Source organism: Culex quinquefasciatus, chromosome 2 (genome assembly GCF_015732765.1).
Source record: "Culex quinquefasciatus strain JHB chromosome 2, VPISU_Cqui_1.0_pri_paternal, whole genome shotgun sequence".
NCBI lineage: Eukaryota > Metazoa > Arthropoda > Insecta > Diptera > Culicidae > Culex > Culex quinquefasciatus.
Window position 1 is genome coordinate 53,322,034 of NC_051862.1, and position 15,422 is coordinate 53,337,455.

Below are 15,422 nucleotides of genomic sequence, written 5' to 3' on the forward strand. Positions count from 1 at the left end.
TTTCATAAACTTTTGACAAGTTTAAAAAGTTAGTTAACTGTGATTAAGGAAAAGTTGATAAGAATATTATTATAATACTCTCAAAGTGTCATGATTTTCTCAATTAATATGATTTCGAATCGGAAAACGGAATGCATTTTTGGATTCTTTGGACAATTTTCTACTAAGAGAAGGTGAAATAAGTTTGTCATTTATAGTTATTATGTGTATTTGGAACATAATTTAAAATAATCTTCAAATTTATAGGCATTTTCAGTAGACCAAATTTCATATAAAATGTGAAAACCTTCCATCGGATGGGAAAGAAAATGACGGCGGTTGGACTCGCAATCCAAAGGTCGTCAGTTCGAACCTTGGGGTGGAAGGTTCCTTGGAGTAGAAAGAGGTTTGGGTACCCTCCCCATTCAAGCCTTCGGACATCTAGGTTCGAGCAATAGAGACCACAATAGACCTGGGGGGTCGTTAAAGTGGATGGTTTGATTTTTCTGTGAAAACTTTTTATTCGTGCTTCGAAATCAGGTTAAAATGCAATATTAATCAATAGTTTTAAAACTTTACCAGTTTCAACAAATTTTGGGAAAATTCTGATTTTCTAACATTCTTATCTTAAATTTATGTGTATTTTGCTGAAAATTTTATAAACATAGTTAACTAACTATACACATTGATTTTTTTTTTCAAAAACTGTATCAGCAACCTTATTGATAGTACATTTGATGTCAATGTAAAATTTGAATACCTTAAATCTAATTTTAACAAGAAAAATTATGTATGTATGTATGTATGTATGATCCCCATACCCGCAGGCAACTTGGTCCTGGAACACATGTGAGCGCTAGGTGAACAATTCGATCATCTTTTACTCCATAATCTGTACACCCACGTGCATAAGTTTTTTTGCACGAATTTTAATGCTACAAATACCGGCGCATAAATCAAAATAGTTTCCAGTTTCCCTCCCCAAGCGCCGGAAATTTGTAGCGGGTGTAGGGACACTTCGCATAGACGCCCTTGCTCCCATCACGTCACTGAGGGTATGGAGCGACGAGAAATTAATAAGCATGCCCCCCCAGTCGAACCTTCATTAGAGAAGCAGGCAATCCACAACTCACAGCGAACGACCAAGGGAACACCCTACCGCGTATATAATAAGGTTGGCGTATTTGTCTTGATTGTTATGAGAGTATGATAGAATAAGTGATAAAGTGTTTGGTTTGAAAAAAAAAAACGGGCTCACCAAATTTTGGAATCGGATCCTGGTCCATTTCATTTTTCAAGAAATTTTGAAACACGAACTTCACTTCCGGCTTCCAATGTAAAGATTCTCAGTTTTAGGATTTGAATCGCTTCCAACGACGTTTTGCTTCTCCTGCTGCTGCTGGGGAAAGCTGACCGTGGGGATAACCGGAAGGAGCACCAACTGTTGCACAGGTTGATGATGTTCTTGAGCAGGTCCGGATCGGTCAGCATGCAATTTTTGATAAACTGGTCCAGGAAGTCCTGACGATACTTTAGCACTTCTTGTAGAAGACTTGCCAGTTGGGTCCGATCAGCTCGATCATGCGTTTTCAAAGTTCTGGATGGCAATCAGCATCTTTTGTCGCAGCATGAACGCCGATCGGTACAGCTTGGCCGTTTGCGGCGTGAACTGCTTCGTCCGGTTGACTGGAACCACTACTTGAGCAATTCCATCACGAACAACACCATTGACCACTGCACTGATTAGTTCCGGAACCACTTTTAATTTTTTGGAACGAATATTCATAGAAAAAGCAGCAGCGAAAAAATTTGACGTCTTTCTCCAATAATTTTAACAAGAAAAATTATGACTATCAAAATCAACCCGGGATTCAAAATAAGCATTTTCAACGCAATTATTTGTTTAAACACTATTGAAAAAACATTTTTTTTTTCAAAATATTGCATGAACCTTGTGTGACCTAGAGACCCTAAATAGGGAGACTGGTCTAAGCTGGCTAAATCGATCTGGCAACGTATGTTTTGAGCTTGGCAACACTGATAAGTTTTGCTTAGCGTAATGGCAAATGTTCGTTTGGATACGTCAAACTCGTGTCTGTTTGGGTACGTCAAATTCACTTCGACCAGTCTCCCTATTTAGGATCTCTAGTGTGACCTACCCCAGCACATGTTTTAAAAGAAATAATTTTAAGAAAAACCTTACCAGTTGGAAAATATTCCAAAAATAATTTGAAATCCTATCAAAGTCACCTTGGTTTACGGTACTTGAAGTATGATTCTTTTCATTCTAAAAAATAAAATTATTTTTATAGAACAGAGCAGAAAAGTCTACAAACGTTTCGTCAAAGATAAAAAAGGAACAACCAGTGTTGTAAAAATATCAAACTTTCAGTTCTCAGCGACTTCAATCATCATGCCCGAAATTTCATCTGCCGACTTTCTCTGCCCTTTTTCCGTCGCGGGATTCTCAGTACTAAGAATTGCCAGTCTCTATCGCATGATTACACAATCCCGTGTGACGTTGTCTTTATCTCTCTCATTCCCGCATTCACAAGCAATCCCCCTCAAAAGAGCGTAGCCACCACAAAACAGGTTTCCAATTCTCCACTAGCGTTCTTTCTTTGCGGTTTTCTGAGCGATCAAAAGAATCTTCGGCGAGTGTGCTTGAGGTGATAGAAAGAGAATGCTCTTGCCTGAAATCACAAGATAAAAGAAGATAACTCGCATTCTGATATTTTGGCGCAGTAATCATCAAATGATAGTTTTTTTTATCATTCATTCGCAACACTGAGAACAGAGTAGTGCGGTGCCTGTGTGGACGCGCAGTCCTGTTTTTTCGTGTTATTTTCCGTCTCTTTTGTGTCGCTGTTCGAGTGAGTGCATAATTGGCAAAGGGAGCGCGTGGTCGTAAAAAAAAATTCGGAGTGAAAAGTGATTTTTTTTTGTGTGTGCCTTTTGTTTCGCTTTTTTGTCGGGAATTGTGTGCTGTGAGGAGAAGATTACCCTCTGAAAATGCAGCGTCATCAGTGCATAATTGGCAAAGGGGGCACGTGGTCGTAAAAAAATTTTCAGAGTGAAAAGTGATGTTTTGTGATTTTCAAAGCCCTTCCTATATCATCGTTGATCGGAAGGCACGGCGTCGGGTGGACTGTGTTTAAATTTTTCGAATAAGGTTTTATTTTTTTGCGGTGAAAAAGCTATTTCTATATAATGAACGAAAGACGCACTGACAATTTGGATCGTCGAGTTAATAGTGGAGCAAAATAACTGTGTGATTTTGTGTGTTAACCAGAAAGACCTTCCCATAGCATCGTTGCTCGGAAGGCTCGCCGACGGGACTGTTATTAAAGCCATAGTGTCGTAGCTCGGGAGGCATCGAAAAGCCAATACCTTATCCTACTAACAAAAAAAAAAAATCACGTGATGCTTGAAGGAGATGCTGTGGATTCAACGGTCTCAAGCGGTATCAACAAGTATATAGCGAAAAACTATGTGCTTGATGAGTCTGCAACTTCAACTATCGGACTAACATTCCTCCCTTTCGTTGAACTGCAGGCTTCTTGGGAGGGCGCCGGTATTGACTAACAAAGTAGGGATCTTCAGAGGTTAAACAGTGAACGGATGGTTGGCTCCCACTGATCATTTTTGATTCATTGTTTAACTTCAACTGATCCGTCAATAACGGAGTAGCAGCTCATTGGCAGTCAACCATGCTCATGCTCATGCTCATGCTCATTCATTCGCAACACTGAGAACAACCATTTTATTTGGCATTTTTCAACTGACAATGTTTTTAAGCGCTCATTTTATAACATTGAAGAACTGACAAAAAGCAAAAAAAATATAAAAGTTTGAGAAGTTTGGTCAAATTGTTTGATTTGAGACATAAAAGTATTATATTTCTAAAGAGAAGATCTCACAATAATTTAAAAATCTCACCCACAATCTAGAGGGAAAGACTGATGATTTATTTTTTCAAAGAAAGGACAATTCCTCCGTTCCCATGAATTCAGACTTGAAATGTGCCAAAGTGTAATCATCTTCGTCGTCGCATGAACGCTTGAACTCTCCACGGCATTGGCGTTCATTATTATTTTTATTCGAGTGCAAGAAAATGAAAATTATTGTTGTATTTTATATTCTTGGATGTTTTTTTTTTCGATTTGCGTGCGACAGCGCCGAGAAATGGACAGCGCGCCGTCGAGAGAAATGTGCTTTTTTTCATTTCCATATATTCTCGCGAATGAAAAAATGGACCATTGGGATGGTGTGATATGCAGAGGGGGCTTTTGCTTTGCTGATGGGGTGGGATTTTCATTTTCTTATCATCACATGAACAGACGAAATTGGGTGGCGGTTGATTCTCATCCAGTTTGTCTTCAAAGTGTCATCGGTTTAAATTATTTTGAAATAAGATTTAGCAATCTTAATCTGATTTTTTTTTTGTAAAATCGCATACATTTTAAAATATTTGTAGTTAATAATACAAAAAGAAGTATTTAAACTTAAACTTTTTGAAATATTTTTCGATTCAAGCATTATCAATCTTAAATACTTGAAATTTAGCCAACTCCGACTTAATCAGATGTGGACCAGTTTTCAAACCCCGCAATTCCCAACGGAAAAAGAAACACAAGCATCGTTGCTTACACAAGTTCCATTGAGGCAGCCAGGTTGTCCGGAAAAACAAAAGAACGCGGAAAACAAAAGCTGCTGGCCGGTGTAACATCAACTCGCAGCAAACGTAAACCGAGTTCGTCTTTCCATTTTCATAATTAATTTAGGGAAGATTTCCCTCCGCCCCTTCCCATTTTCCCCTCTGTGCATCCACACTTTCCTCTGGTTTGTTTTCCCACCGGACTAGGACCAAAATACACGCACAAAAGAAAGGGAGACGACGAAGGACCGGTGGTGGTGTGATGTAATAATTATGTGAAATTATGATAATTTTATACAGCTTTTCGCGGGCACACAAACACACGAACATTACGCACAGACTTGGCAGAACAAGGTGGAAAAATGTGAGGTGATTCCCCCCGCTTTTCAAAAGATGCTGGACTTGGCTAAGGACAAAGGAAAGTTGATAACTGTTGGAATAGAAAGGAGAGAATATAGAATTATAACTGTGAAAGTTTTCAAGAATTCGCATAACGAATGAGAAATTTCCAGAGTTATTTTTATTTGTGTTGAACAAGTCCAAGTAAAGCCTAGAAAAAGTTGTAACAAAAATCTGAGTGGAAATAACTGTTCGACTTGGTGTCTAGCAAAAAATTGTAAAGTTGTTAAACTGATTTGTTAGATAACTTTACAAAAATAGTAATTCTCCTGTTTTTCGCATTTTTTACGATTGCAAATTTTGTATGTTTTTTTATTTGGAGGAAAATTTGTCCAAAGTGTCAAATGAAGCCATTTAGCTTTATCAGTTTTTCAACTACACTCAAATCCCGATGGTTTGACACTAGCTGTTGTCAATTGTACGGGTTACTTTTTAGATTAACACCCCTTTTACACAGTGCTCACACACACTACCATACGTAGGTTTTGATAGCTTGCGTGAGCGCTGTGTAAAAAGTGACAGTTCGTAGCTTTTTAGTTTGACTTTGTTTTTTCTTCATTTTCTTATTTTTAACATCAAATTCGAGGTTCACCGCCATATTTACAGCAATCCTGGATTTAAACATTCTAAATCCTTAAGGCCTACAATCAAAAATAAGACAACGAAAAAAAAATTAATTAGTTTTACTTAAAATCAAATTTGCAACCGAAAAGCGTTTCTGCTCGTCCCTGAGTAGTGCGGTGCCTGTGGGAACGCGCAGTCCTGGTTTTTCGTGTTATTTTCCGTCTCTTTTGTGTCGCTGTTTGAGTGCATAGAGTTATCTACGTGCGCATGTATTGCGTGTACGTACACGAAAAATATTGAGGTTAAATTTTGTACCGGCCAGCAGAGAACGAACATAGGCACCATGTTTTGCGAAATATCAAAGGTGCAGTGCTTTAGTTGTCACCAGAACCCATTATTTTGGGTGCTTATAATAAGCACCCCAGCTTGAAGGTGCTTATTTTTGCAACGTTTTTTTTATTTAGGTTTTAGGATGATAAAATTTGTATGTATATTTGGAGATAATTGCTGTAGCTGTTATTTTTAGCATTTCCCTCAGTACGGATTTGACCTTGCGAGAATTGACGGATGACATTTTTTAAACGTTTCTCATAGAGATCGAGGGGCATAAGGGGATTTTGGCCTGCGTTCAAAGTGGCTTTTTACTAGGTCTAAACAGCTGCACCATGAACATTCTGTATTACTCATGGTTCATTTTCACACTCTTCTGCCTCATCTTTATGAAGGTTTGGTGCCTCCACGCCAATTGACCCTATTCCGGGTAAAAGTTCAAATAAAGTCGCTTGAAGACAGTGATTGTTTTACCAATTCTGAAGTCTGCTCAAAAATAGGACTCGAAGCCGTCTTCTCACGATATACACTCAAAATTTGGTCACAGATGTCTAATTTTGGCCACATTGTAACATGCCATTGCTCCTCAAGAAGTACAGAATCTGCTAGGAACTGACCAAAAACGAAGTTTTAATTGACAATGTTGACAACAGTTATTTTGTCTGTGGTAACAAAGAAAGACAAGTCATAGTTACCTTGTTTGAAAAATATGCACCAGCACCGCACCCAAATATTTTAAAGTTCGGTGCTTATCGTAGTTACCTTACTACAAGTGCAGGTACTTATTTCCCTTCCCTGCCGGCCAGCAAAACAAATGGCGTGCTAGTGTGCGTGAGATCGGGGTAATTGGTCATTATATTTAACCTTCCTACGGTATTGGTCCTTTTTGGCCTTTTTGAAATTTAAATTTGCCATAACTTTTGCTATATACATGCTAGAGCCTTGAATTTTTCGGACATTAAATTTATAGTATAAATACACATTCCACAAAACAAATAAATCTCAGACGACCCCTAGGGGAGCGTCCATAAAAAAAGTTACTTTAAAGGTATTGGGGACCCCAAACTTAAAAAAAAACGTCAAAAATCCAGTTTTTGACCTATTCTGGTTATTTTGGTCACAAATGAAATCTTAGGACGTCCCCTTTCCGAAACTGACCTGGGAAACCGGATTTGGTCACTGTGGCCACCGGGAATCGGCTACAACCAAAAAAGGACCGTTTTGAGACCCCAACTTTGACGACCTGTATCTCCGGCAAATTTCAACCAATCAGGATGCTCCGGGTGGCATTCGACAGGTATTTACCTGTACTTTGACCACAAATATTAATATCAGGGCCAAGTGACTTACCGGTTCCGGAAATCCGGAACATCCGAAAAGTTCATGTTTTAAGCTAAGAACAAGATTGTCCGTTCGACGCAGTGGTGAACGCAGAACGCTGTGCCAGTTCGATTTTTCCATCAGCTGTCAGTCGAACAATCTGCAGGGGTTGCTTTGTTCAATGGTCGATGACAGGCAGGCTATGATGACAGGCGCAAAATTTTGCGTTTGCGTCCAGGCCTGACGGACAATCTTGTTCTTACCTTTACTGTTTTTCACATATATGTGATACCAATACTCTCATGATAGTTGAAATTGATCCATAAAAACGAAGTTGACTTTATAGCTGTCGGCAGGCTTGCCACAAATACAGATTTTTTTGGCACATACCAAACACTCAATCGAGTATAACTTTAAATAATAATATTCTTACCAAAAACTGAACATGCCAAAAGATGCTAACAATGTTTATCTTTTTGGCCAGTTTAACAAAAACTGCTCAAATTTATTTTAACTGTTAAAAAAAATTCGTTTGTGTTTCGGGCCTGTGCTGAAAAATCTGTATTTGTGGCAAGCCTGGCTGTCGGCCACCATTGCTAGTACCAACCACTAGTGTCTTCCTTTTATCTACAAGGACTTCGCCGCCCTGGGCTCCCTGGGGCTCCCTGGGCGACGGCGCCGAATACCCATTTTACACAAAGAATTATAGAGCGCCCGCCGCGGGATTCGAACCGGCGACCTCTGGATTGTGAGTCGAGTGCGCGGTCCGATTGATCCACACGGGCGGGATCCATAAAACTTACTAAAAACACAATACACGACTGCCAGAACCACTCTGGAGTGTTAGTGGCCACTTCCGGGTAACCTGGAACCGGTTCCCGGGTATCCGATGAACGGCCAACTTGACCTTTTTTTGAGGTTTTTTGCCTTCTTCTTTTTTTCATTGTTTTTTTCACGCGCGTTCGTTGACCGATGATTTTTTTATGTTCTATATTTAAAAACGTACCTATTTTTTTTAGACTAGCAAGTCGTATTGCTGGATTAAGTCCTTTCTATATCATCGATCATCGGAAAGCACGCCGTCGAATATGTTTTAAGTAAAGTGAATCTTTCCCAGTTCCTGAGGGAAACACCCTTGAAGAGTATCGGGGCCGGCATTTACAAAGCGGATTCAGTGGCAGTTTCATTCTCAACTTAATGTTAACATTTTAAGGTTAATGTTAACATTCCATAGGTCGCCTTCCTAAGGTGTCGTGATAAGGTCCAGTTTGTGACGATACACTACCTTCCTTTTACTAATCAATCGAATCCAGAAGAGAAACGATCACCAGTTGTGTTGGTCCGAGCCGGGATTTGAACCCCGATCTACCGCTTACTAGGCGGGAGCGTTACCAGTTTAAGTATATTTAAGTTTACTTAAGTAACCGTAATTTTCAGTGAAAAAGAAAACGCATCAAGATATATACAAGAAAGAAAACCTTACCTCCCACCATCAACTGCAGGAGAAAATCGATTGAAAGTAAGTAATTATTGCATCATCAGCAGCATTCGCACCAACACTAACAGGGTACAAATTTTCCCTCTTTTAAATGAATCTGCCCATGTCTGCATTTTTTCTCATTTCCATGAGTCCAACGTAAGTCGACGATGGGGACAGGACTTCTGCTGCAACCGGGCTGCCGGACAGTCCGACACACCTCCAACCTGCTTTTTTTTCGCTTCTTCGAAAAGATTTTTGCACCGGTTCGACCGACATTTTTGCTGCGCCCGCGACAATGACGCCATGGCCACGGGACACACCGAAGAGAAGGACATCCGCCCAAGACGCGACTACCCCGTCCCAAGGACCCTTCTTCTTCCCGCGGATGGCCTCATTCCCATAATCACTGGACCGTTTACGGCCATTAAGCTACTTTACTTCCTGGCGAAGGCCAAGCCCCAGCCCAGCCAAATTAAGAAGAACAGGAAGAAGACGCGAGACGCAGAGGAAAAATTGTTGTGAAAAGTTGCGGGAAGATGAAAAAATTATCGATTTTCCTGTCAGAAGAATTAAATTTCTTATTCTTCTTGGTACTTATGGCTGGTACGCGCCGGCTGTCTTTCGTTTTAATTCAACTTTTTTACTTCTGGGAAGCCGTTTTTCTGTGTTTCGAGGCGTGGAAAACTAAATAAGCACAAAACTGGGAAAACATCTCCGTTTGAGAAATTGAAGCTTTTTGTGGTGTTGCGCAAATTTATTGGAGATTTACACGAATCTAGTATTTGGGAATAGTTAGTTAGACAGTTAGACCTAGTTTTAATTAAGAGTAAAAATCTAAAGAGAGGATATTTCATTTGGCTAAAGCTTAAAAATAAAAGTGACTGAAGAGTTGGTGAAATTTGATTCTGATTTTAATATTTATCTCACATCTATGCACAGAAAAAAAATCATGGTAATATTACATGTGGGAAGGGGTACATCTTTTATGTCAGAAAAAAGGTGTAATTTTACCTCTGGAAATGTGTAATTTTACCACTTTTCTGGTGTAATGTCACTTTTTCAGTCTAAATTGAGGTAAAATTACATCATAAAAGAGGTAATATTCAACCTTCCAAAATTACAGCTTCCAAATTTACATTATTTTTTTCTGTGTGGCTACGTGTTGAGTTTTTGAAAAAAATATGGATTTCCTCCAGATTTCTAGGCAAAGTACCAGATATTTTTAGTTTTTCGGAAAGAGATACGATTTTGACCAAACTGTATGAATAACTAAAAAATGATGAAAATAGATAAGGAACATTTATGTGGACAGGGGCAGTACAATTATTATCGCAGCCACTTTGGAGTTCAAAATAAACATTTTCTTGCAATTCCAGCTCAAATCAGGAATTTTCCTGGTACTTTTGTACCCGACCCTCTCCGATTTCAATGAAACTTTTTAGACATGTTATCCTAGGCCTATATAAGCATAAGCATAAGCATAAGCATAGGTGCCCACCCGCAGTTGCTACTCCGTTATTGACCAGGACCTCCAGAAGTTACATCCACGAGCCGTGGAAGATGAGTGGGTGCTATCTTTCCTCGCTTCGCAACTTCTCAAAGGCCCCTATCATGCTGATCAATACCGGCGCCGGCCACGACCAGTGGTAGGGTCACGGGGAAGTGGATGGGAATGTTAGTCCGATACTTGAGTGATAGAGACCGCCCAATCGACTGCTTCTCCGACAAAGTATCACATGAGTTTTGAGGGGTTAGTAGATGGGTATGAGGTCAGGATTCACGAGTGGCAGTGATGTGACCATGAGCATTTTGTTTATCGGTTGAAATTTTAAATCTTAGGCAGCCGGCTGCGGAAAGATAAATAATTGATTATTTAAAAAGTTTGTTTTAATCGAACGCGTGCCAACCGAGCGGTAGTGCTATGGGCTGGACTTATCAGTATATTTTACTGTTGGTACAATTAAGATAACGCGAGCAAATGTCAAAAATAGTAGATGAGTTAATACTAAAGCTACCAGTTGGAATAAATTATTACGATCAACGAATATAAACGAAAAGAAAACAGAACACCACGTAACCGATTGTAATGAAATTAAAACAATAACTTAAACGGACTTAACCGGCGGCGTGCCTTCCTATCAACGATGATAAAAGAAGGACTTATAAATTTAAAATATAAAAAGACTCCAAAAAATACGTTGCATAGTAACCGCGAAGTCCCGCTACTCACAATCGAATCCGAAAGATAGCTATCTAGAATTTTAAATATAGTATTAATTCGACCGCGATCCTCCAGAAATTCTTCTTCGGCGTGCCTTCCGATCAACGGTGATGTAAGAAGGGCTTTATTCATTAAAATGATTTTATATCATAAGCCTTAAAACATATTCGTCGGCGTGCCTTCCGATCATCGATGATATAGAAAGGACTTAATCCAGCAATACGACTTGCTTGTCTCGAAAAAAAAAGAATTCGGATCGTTTCTATCGAAAACTATGTAAAGAGAACAAAAATAAACTCATTGGCCAACGAACGCGCGAACTAAAAATAAAGAAAAAATAAGAAGAAGAAGAAGAAGAAGACCAATCACCCCATGCACACAAACAACGACACAAAAGAGATGAAAACAACACGAATCAGAAGAAATCCAATCACCCCATGTACACAAATAGCGACACAAAAGAGATGGAAAATAACACGAAAAAACAGGACTGCGCGTCCACACAGGCACCGCACTACTGATGCCATTATTTATTTATAATGACCAATCACCCCATGCACTCGAACAGCGACATAAAAGAGACGGAAAATAACACGAAAAAACAGGACTGCGCGTCCACACAGGCACCGCACTACTGATCAGAACATAATCGTTAAGAAATTTCCAGAAGGATATTCCAAAACATTCAGTAATTAAGAAGTGTATAAAATTCGAAAAACGACATTGCCCTGGGATTTTGGTAAATATTGCCAGAATGTGGCAACATGAAACTAGAATGCTATCACGAAAAAAATGTTTGACTTACCTAAGCAATCATCTGAAAAAGTAAATAGAAACGCATTCACTCATCCTCACACACTACCTTTTTTATCATTATTAGTATGCAGTTGAATTTACAATAATGGAATCTTAAAAAGTCTGTAGCAAATGTTAAAAGTCTGTAACCAATCATTTGATTTGGAAAACTGGCAGTCTTGTCTTTACTCATTCACATATACACGCTCATTCATACAAAAAAAAACAAACCCTGGGCATTTTCAGCCCGCGTGCAGTTGCCACGGCTGCAACTTTCATCCACGTCCACTCTCGCATGCATCGGAATACACCAACACACTCTAAGCGCTTTGTAGCAGGACAGCCTCGACAACGGCTGTTGACGACACACGACGAGCAGCAGCAGAATTGAAGAATTCGACGACATTTTTTCCGCTAGGTTCGCTGTTGTTCCAGCGGTGTTCGGAATGACAGCCCCCATACATTTTGAGCAGTTTTAAGGGAAAAACTGCGTTTATAATGAAAAATCAAACATTTCAAGCAAAACATTGTAAAAGGTCCTAAGTCGAAAATGTAAACAAATCGGATTATTGTTTGAAATACATAAGAATAACTTACTTTACACATAAAAAATACAACATCCCTCAAAACTTCACAAAATTTGCATGATATTAAATTTTTTGATAAGGGCCAAATTCGTTGTTGGTTTGTTGTTGTTTATTACTCCGTGTTAGTCTTCCACCACAAGAGGCCGAAAACGTAAATAAACATCATCATTAGGTCAACTGAGTTAGGGCTTTGTGTTCTGAGGACCTATATGGAAAATGAAACGGCTGCTGTCAAAAAAGTTTTTTGCCTCGTGTTGTTAGCTCGCTGCCTTTTTTGTAGAAAAAAATTGAAGTAAAACGTACAAAAAAAATTCGAACCTGTTAGCAATTTTGATTTATTACTAGGTAAGATTACCAACAGGTATGTTTCTGTCGGATAGCAGTCTAGTCTGTTACAAAAATCAAAAGAAACCGATCACCATAAAATGGAATGATAACCGATATTTTATGTTTTATTTCCAGAAGCAGCTCAAATGATGCTGGACGCTTCTGTAGCCACCGTCTGATCGAGAGCCGCAACTTGACCAACAGCGGCCGGGTGCGATACTTCACGGCGAAGGAACTGGTCAAGCCGGAGGCCAAGGAGTGGTGGAATTTAGTGAAGGTTATTTGTACGCAGCCGTTCAATAGTCGGGTTCAGTACGGGGTTGCTTTTGTGATGCTGCACTTGGTTGGGGGCAAGAAGAAGGACAAACCGCTGGTTCCGGCCGCGTTTCAGAAGCAGATTCAGGAGAAGTTTCAGAAGAAGGAGCCTCCGAAGATGCTTCAACTTGGGATGTTTAAGCTCCGGGAGGAATTTCCCGGTTCGGTCGAGGGAAGCTCGGCGGGGTTATTTGCGCGCTGGAAAGCGTCGCGATCCGGTGCGGACTCGCAACTCGTCGCGAGTTAACCCACAACGACTCCGGCCAGGGCAGCGACGTCTATGGCGGCACGATTCGGGACGCGTCGACGCCGGCGGGCATCCGGAATACGTTGGCCTCTCCACAACCAGCCAAAATGATGACCAAAATCACGCCAAAGCCGAAGCCACGACTCTTTGACGACAATGGCGAGAAGGAAAAAGCCTCGGAACCGAAACCAGGACGCCCTGCTGTACGACAAGCCAAACGAAAAGCTGGATCACAAGCTGGCCGAAGATTGTGTCCGGAAGCACCGTGAAAAGGACGCCATGGAGGAACGCGAGCAACGTCGGCGACCAAGTTCAAGAACATTTTCTTTGACGAACCGGAAACTTCGTCGGAGAAGAAGAACTCTGCCCGTCGGGACAGAACATCCGACATCAAGAAGCCAAAGTTGGACAAGGATCAAGATCGGGAAGAAGATGAAGAGCGGAAGCGAAAGCCGGTGACGTACAAGTCATTAAACAATTTGTTTGAAAAGGTGGTGCTCGTGATTAGCGGGATTCAAAATCCGGAACGGGCCAACCTGCGGAATCAGGCGCTGGCCATGGGAGCCAAGTACAAGTCCGATTGGGATTCAAGCTGTACCTACGAATTTGATTTGCGTCTTCAAAAATACCCCCAAGTACAACCAGGTCTACGGCTACGGTAAGATCGTACGCAAGGGGTGAATCGAACGTCCAGGTCTACGGCTACGGTAAGATCGTACGCAAGGGGTGAATCGAACGGTGCCACGCACTGCGCAAGCGCCTTTCGTGGCGCAAGTTCGCCCTAGATTCGGCGAGTAGAGCGCTCCGACTCGGCGGGTGAAATCGTGGACGAAGCGCGCCGGCCAGAATTGCCGGAAATGGCAACGGTCAAAGATCAGCCGATTGAACTTTCTCAGGAAAAGCTTGCCGTTTTGATGAGCTTGCTCAAATACGTGAGTGAGCGGAACAAGCAGCGGACGGAAGCGGCAATTAATGACCATTTCGAGGCAGACCTAGATCCGTTGGAAGAGTGTTGGTAGTAGGATAGTTGATTATTGATCAAATGCGGTCCTAAATAAAGCTGTTTATATAGCAGTAACAATAACTGTTTGTTTTTTTATTTAGAAAAAGCTAGGAATCTCCGATTTACTGTCCCGGTTTACGGCTGTCCAGGTCGAAAACCTTAAGCAGACATTCCTGCTTGCTATCCGGCCGCATAACTGACGAATGCTACCCGTCGTTGTTCCGTAAGACATCTCTAAACTTCAACTCAAACGTGACCATCACCCACGAAACGACGAGCTTGTCTAAATATTTCAAGCACTCAGCAAAATCCATTTATAACGGAACTAGATCCACTTCTGGTTCACTTGAGTCCACGGCCGGTTCCTGCTTCTTGCAAAGACCCGTTCCCAAATGATGAATTAACTCTTCCACTAACAAAGATTTTCTCTAAATAAAAATTATTTCAGTATTTCTGGTATATTCCAAATATTGATAAAAATGTTAATTAATTTATTAGGCAAACCATCACCATCTTTAATGCTCAGGTGCGATTCTCAGATATGCTATTTCGTGCCGTACTGTTCCGTCTCAACTATCTCGGTTACAATCCGCCCGTTGATTGAGCACTTCCGATCCGAAGGTACACTGGTCAATAATGTCCCCGCTTCTTCAACTATTGCACGGAGGAAAACCTGCGGCCGCACTCACCGGCGGACGTCTACCGCTAACCCGGCAGCAACAATGTAAATCAGGTGAACCAACCCCGCAAAGTTTAGCCCAGCCGATGATGTCCAAAACCACCAGGCAAAATGTCGAGTGCTGATGACGATCGGGCTCGTGTAACACTCTGACCATTTTTTGAAACGGCACAAACATATGTCGGCACGTTGTTCCGAGCTGATTCCAAACTTTCTATTTCCTCTTCTGGACTCGTCGGACAATTCACCTTGACTGGTTCGTCCAGCTTGAGCCAACTGGACCGTTGCTTCGCTACAGGTGTCGTTTTGGTCTCCACCGAGATTTCGATTGTTTCTGAAACGCGATTTTTCAGCAAAGTTAAAACAGCATTCAGCAGGATATTAAATTCAACAAGACTTACCTTCAGTTGTTCCGACGGTTGCGAACCACTAATATTTCACCCATCTAAGGTGAAATCCAACACAAAAATCAGTCAAAAGACTGTTTAAAACGTTGAAAAATTAAGTTTACTGCAAAAG

General features: G+C 40.8%; 1 pseudogene; it reads left to right on the plus strand.

Annotated features, from left to right (window-relative positions):
- The first annotated feature begins 1,607 nt into the window (after positions 1–1,607).
- On the plus strand, positions 1,608–14,305 carry LOC119766005 (annotated as a pseudogene).
- Positions 14,306–15,422: the final 1,117 nt, after the last annotated feature.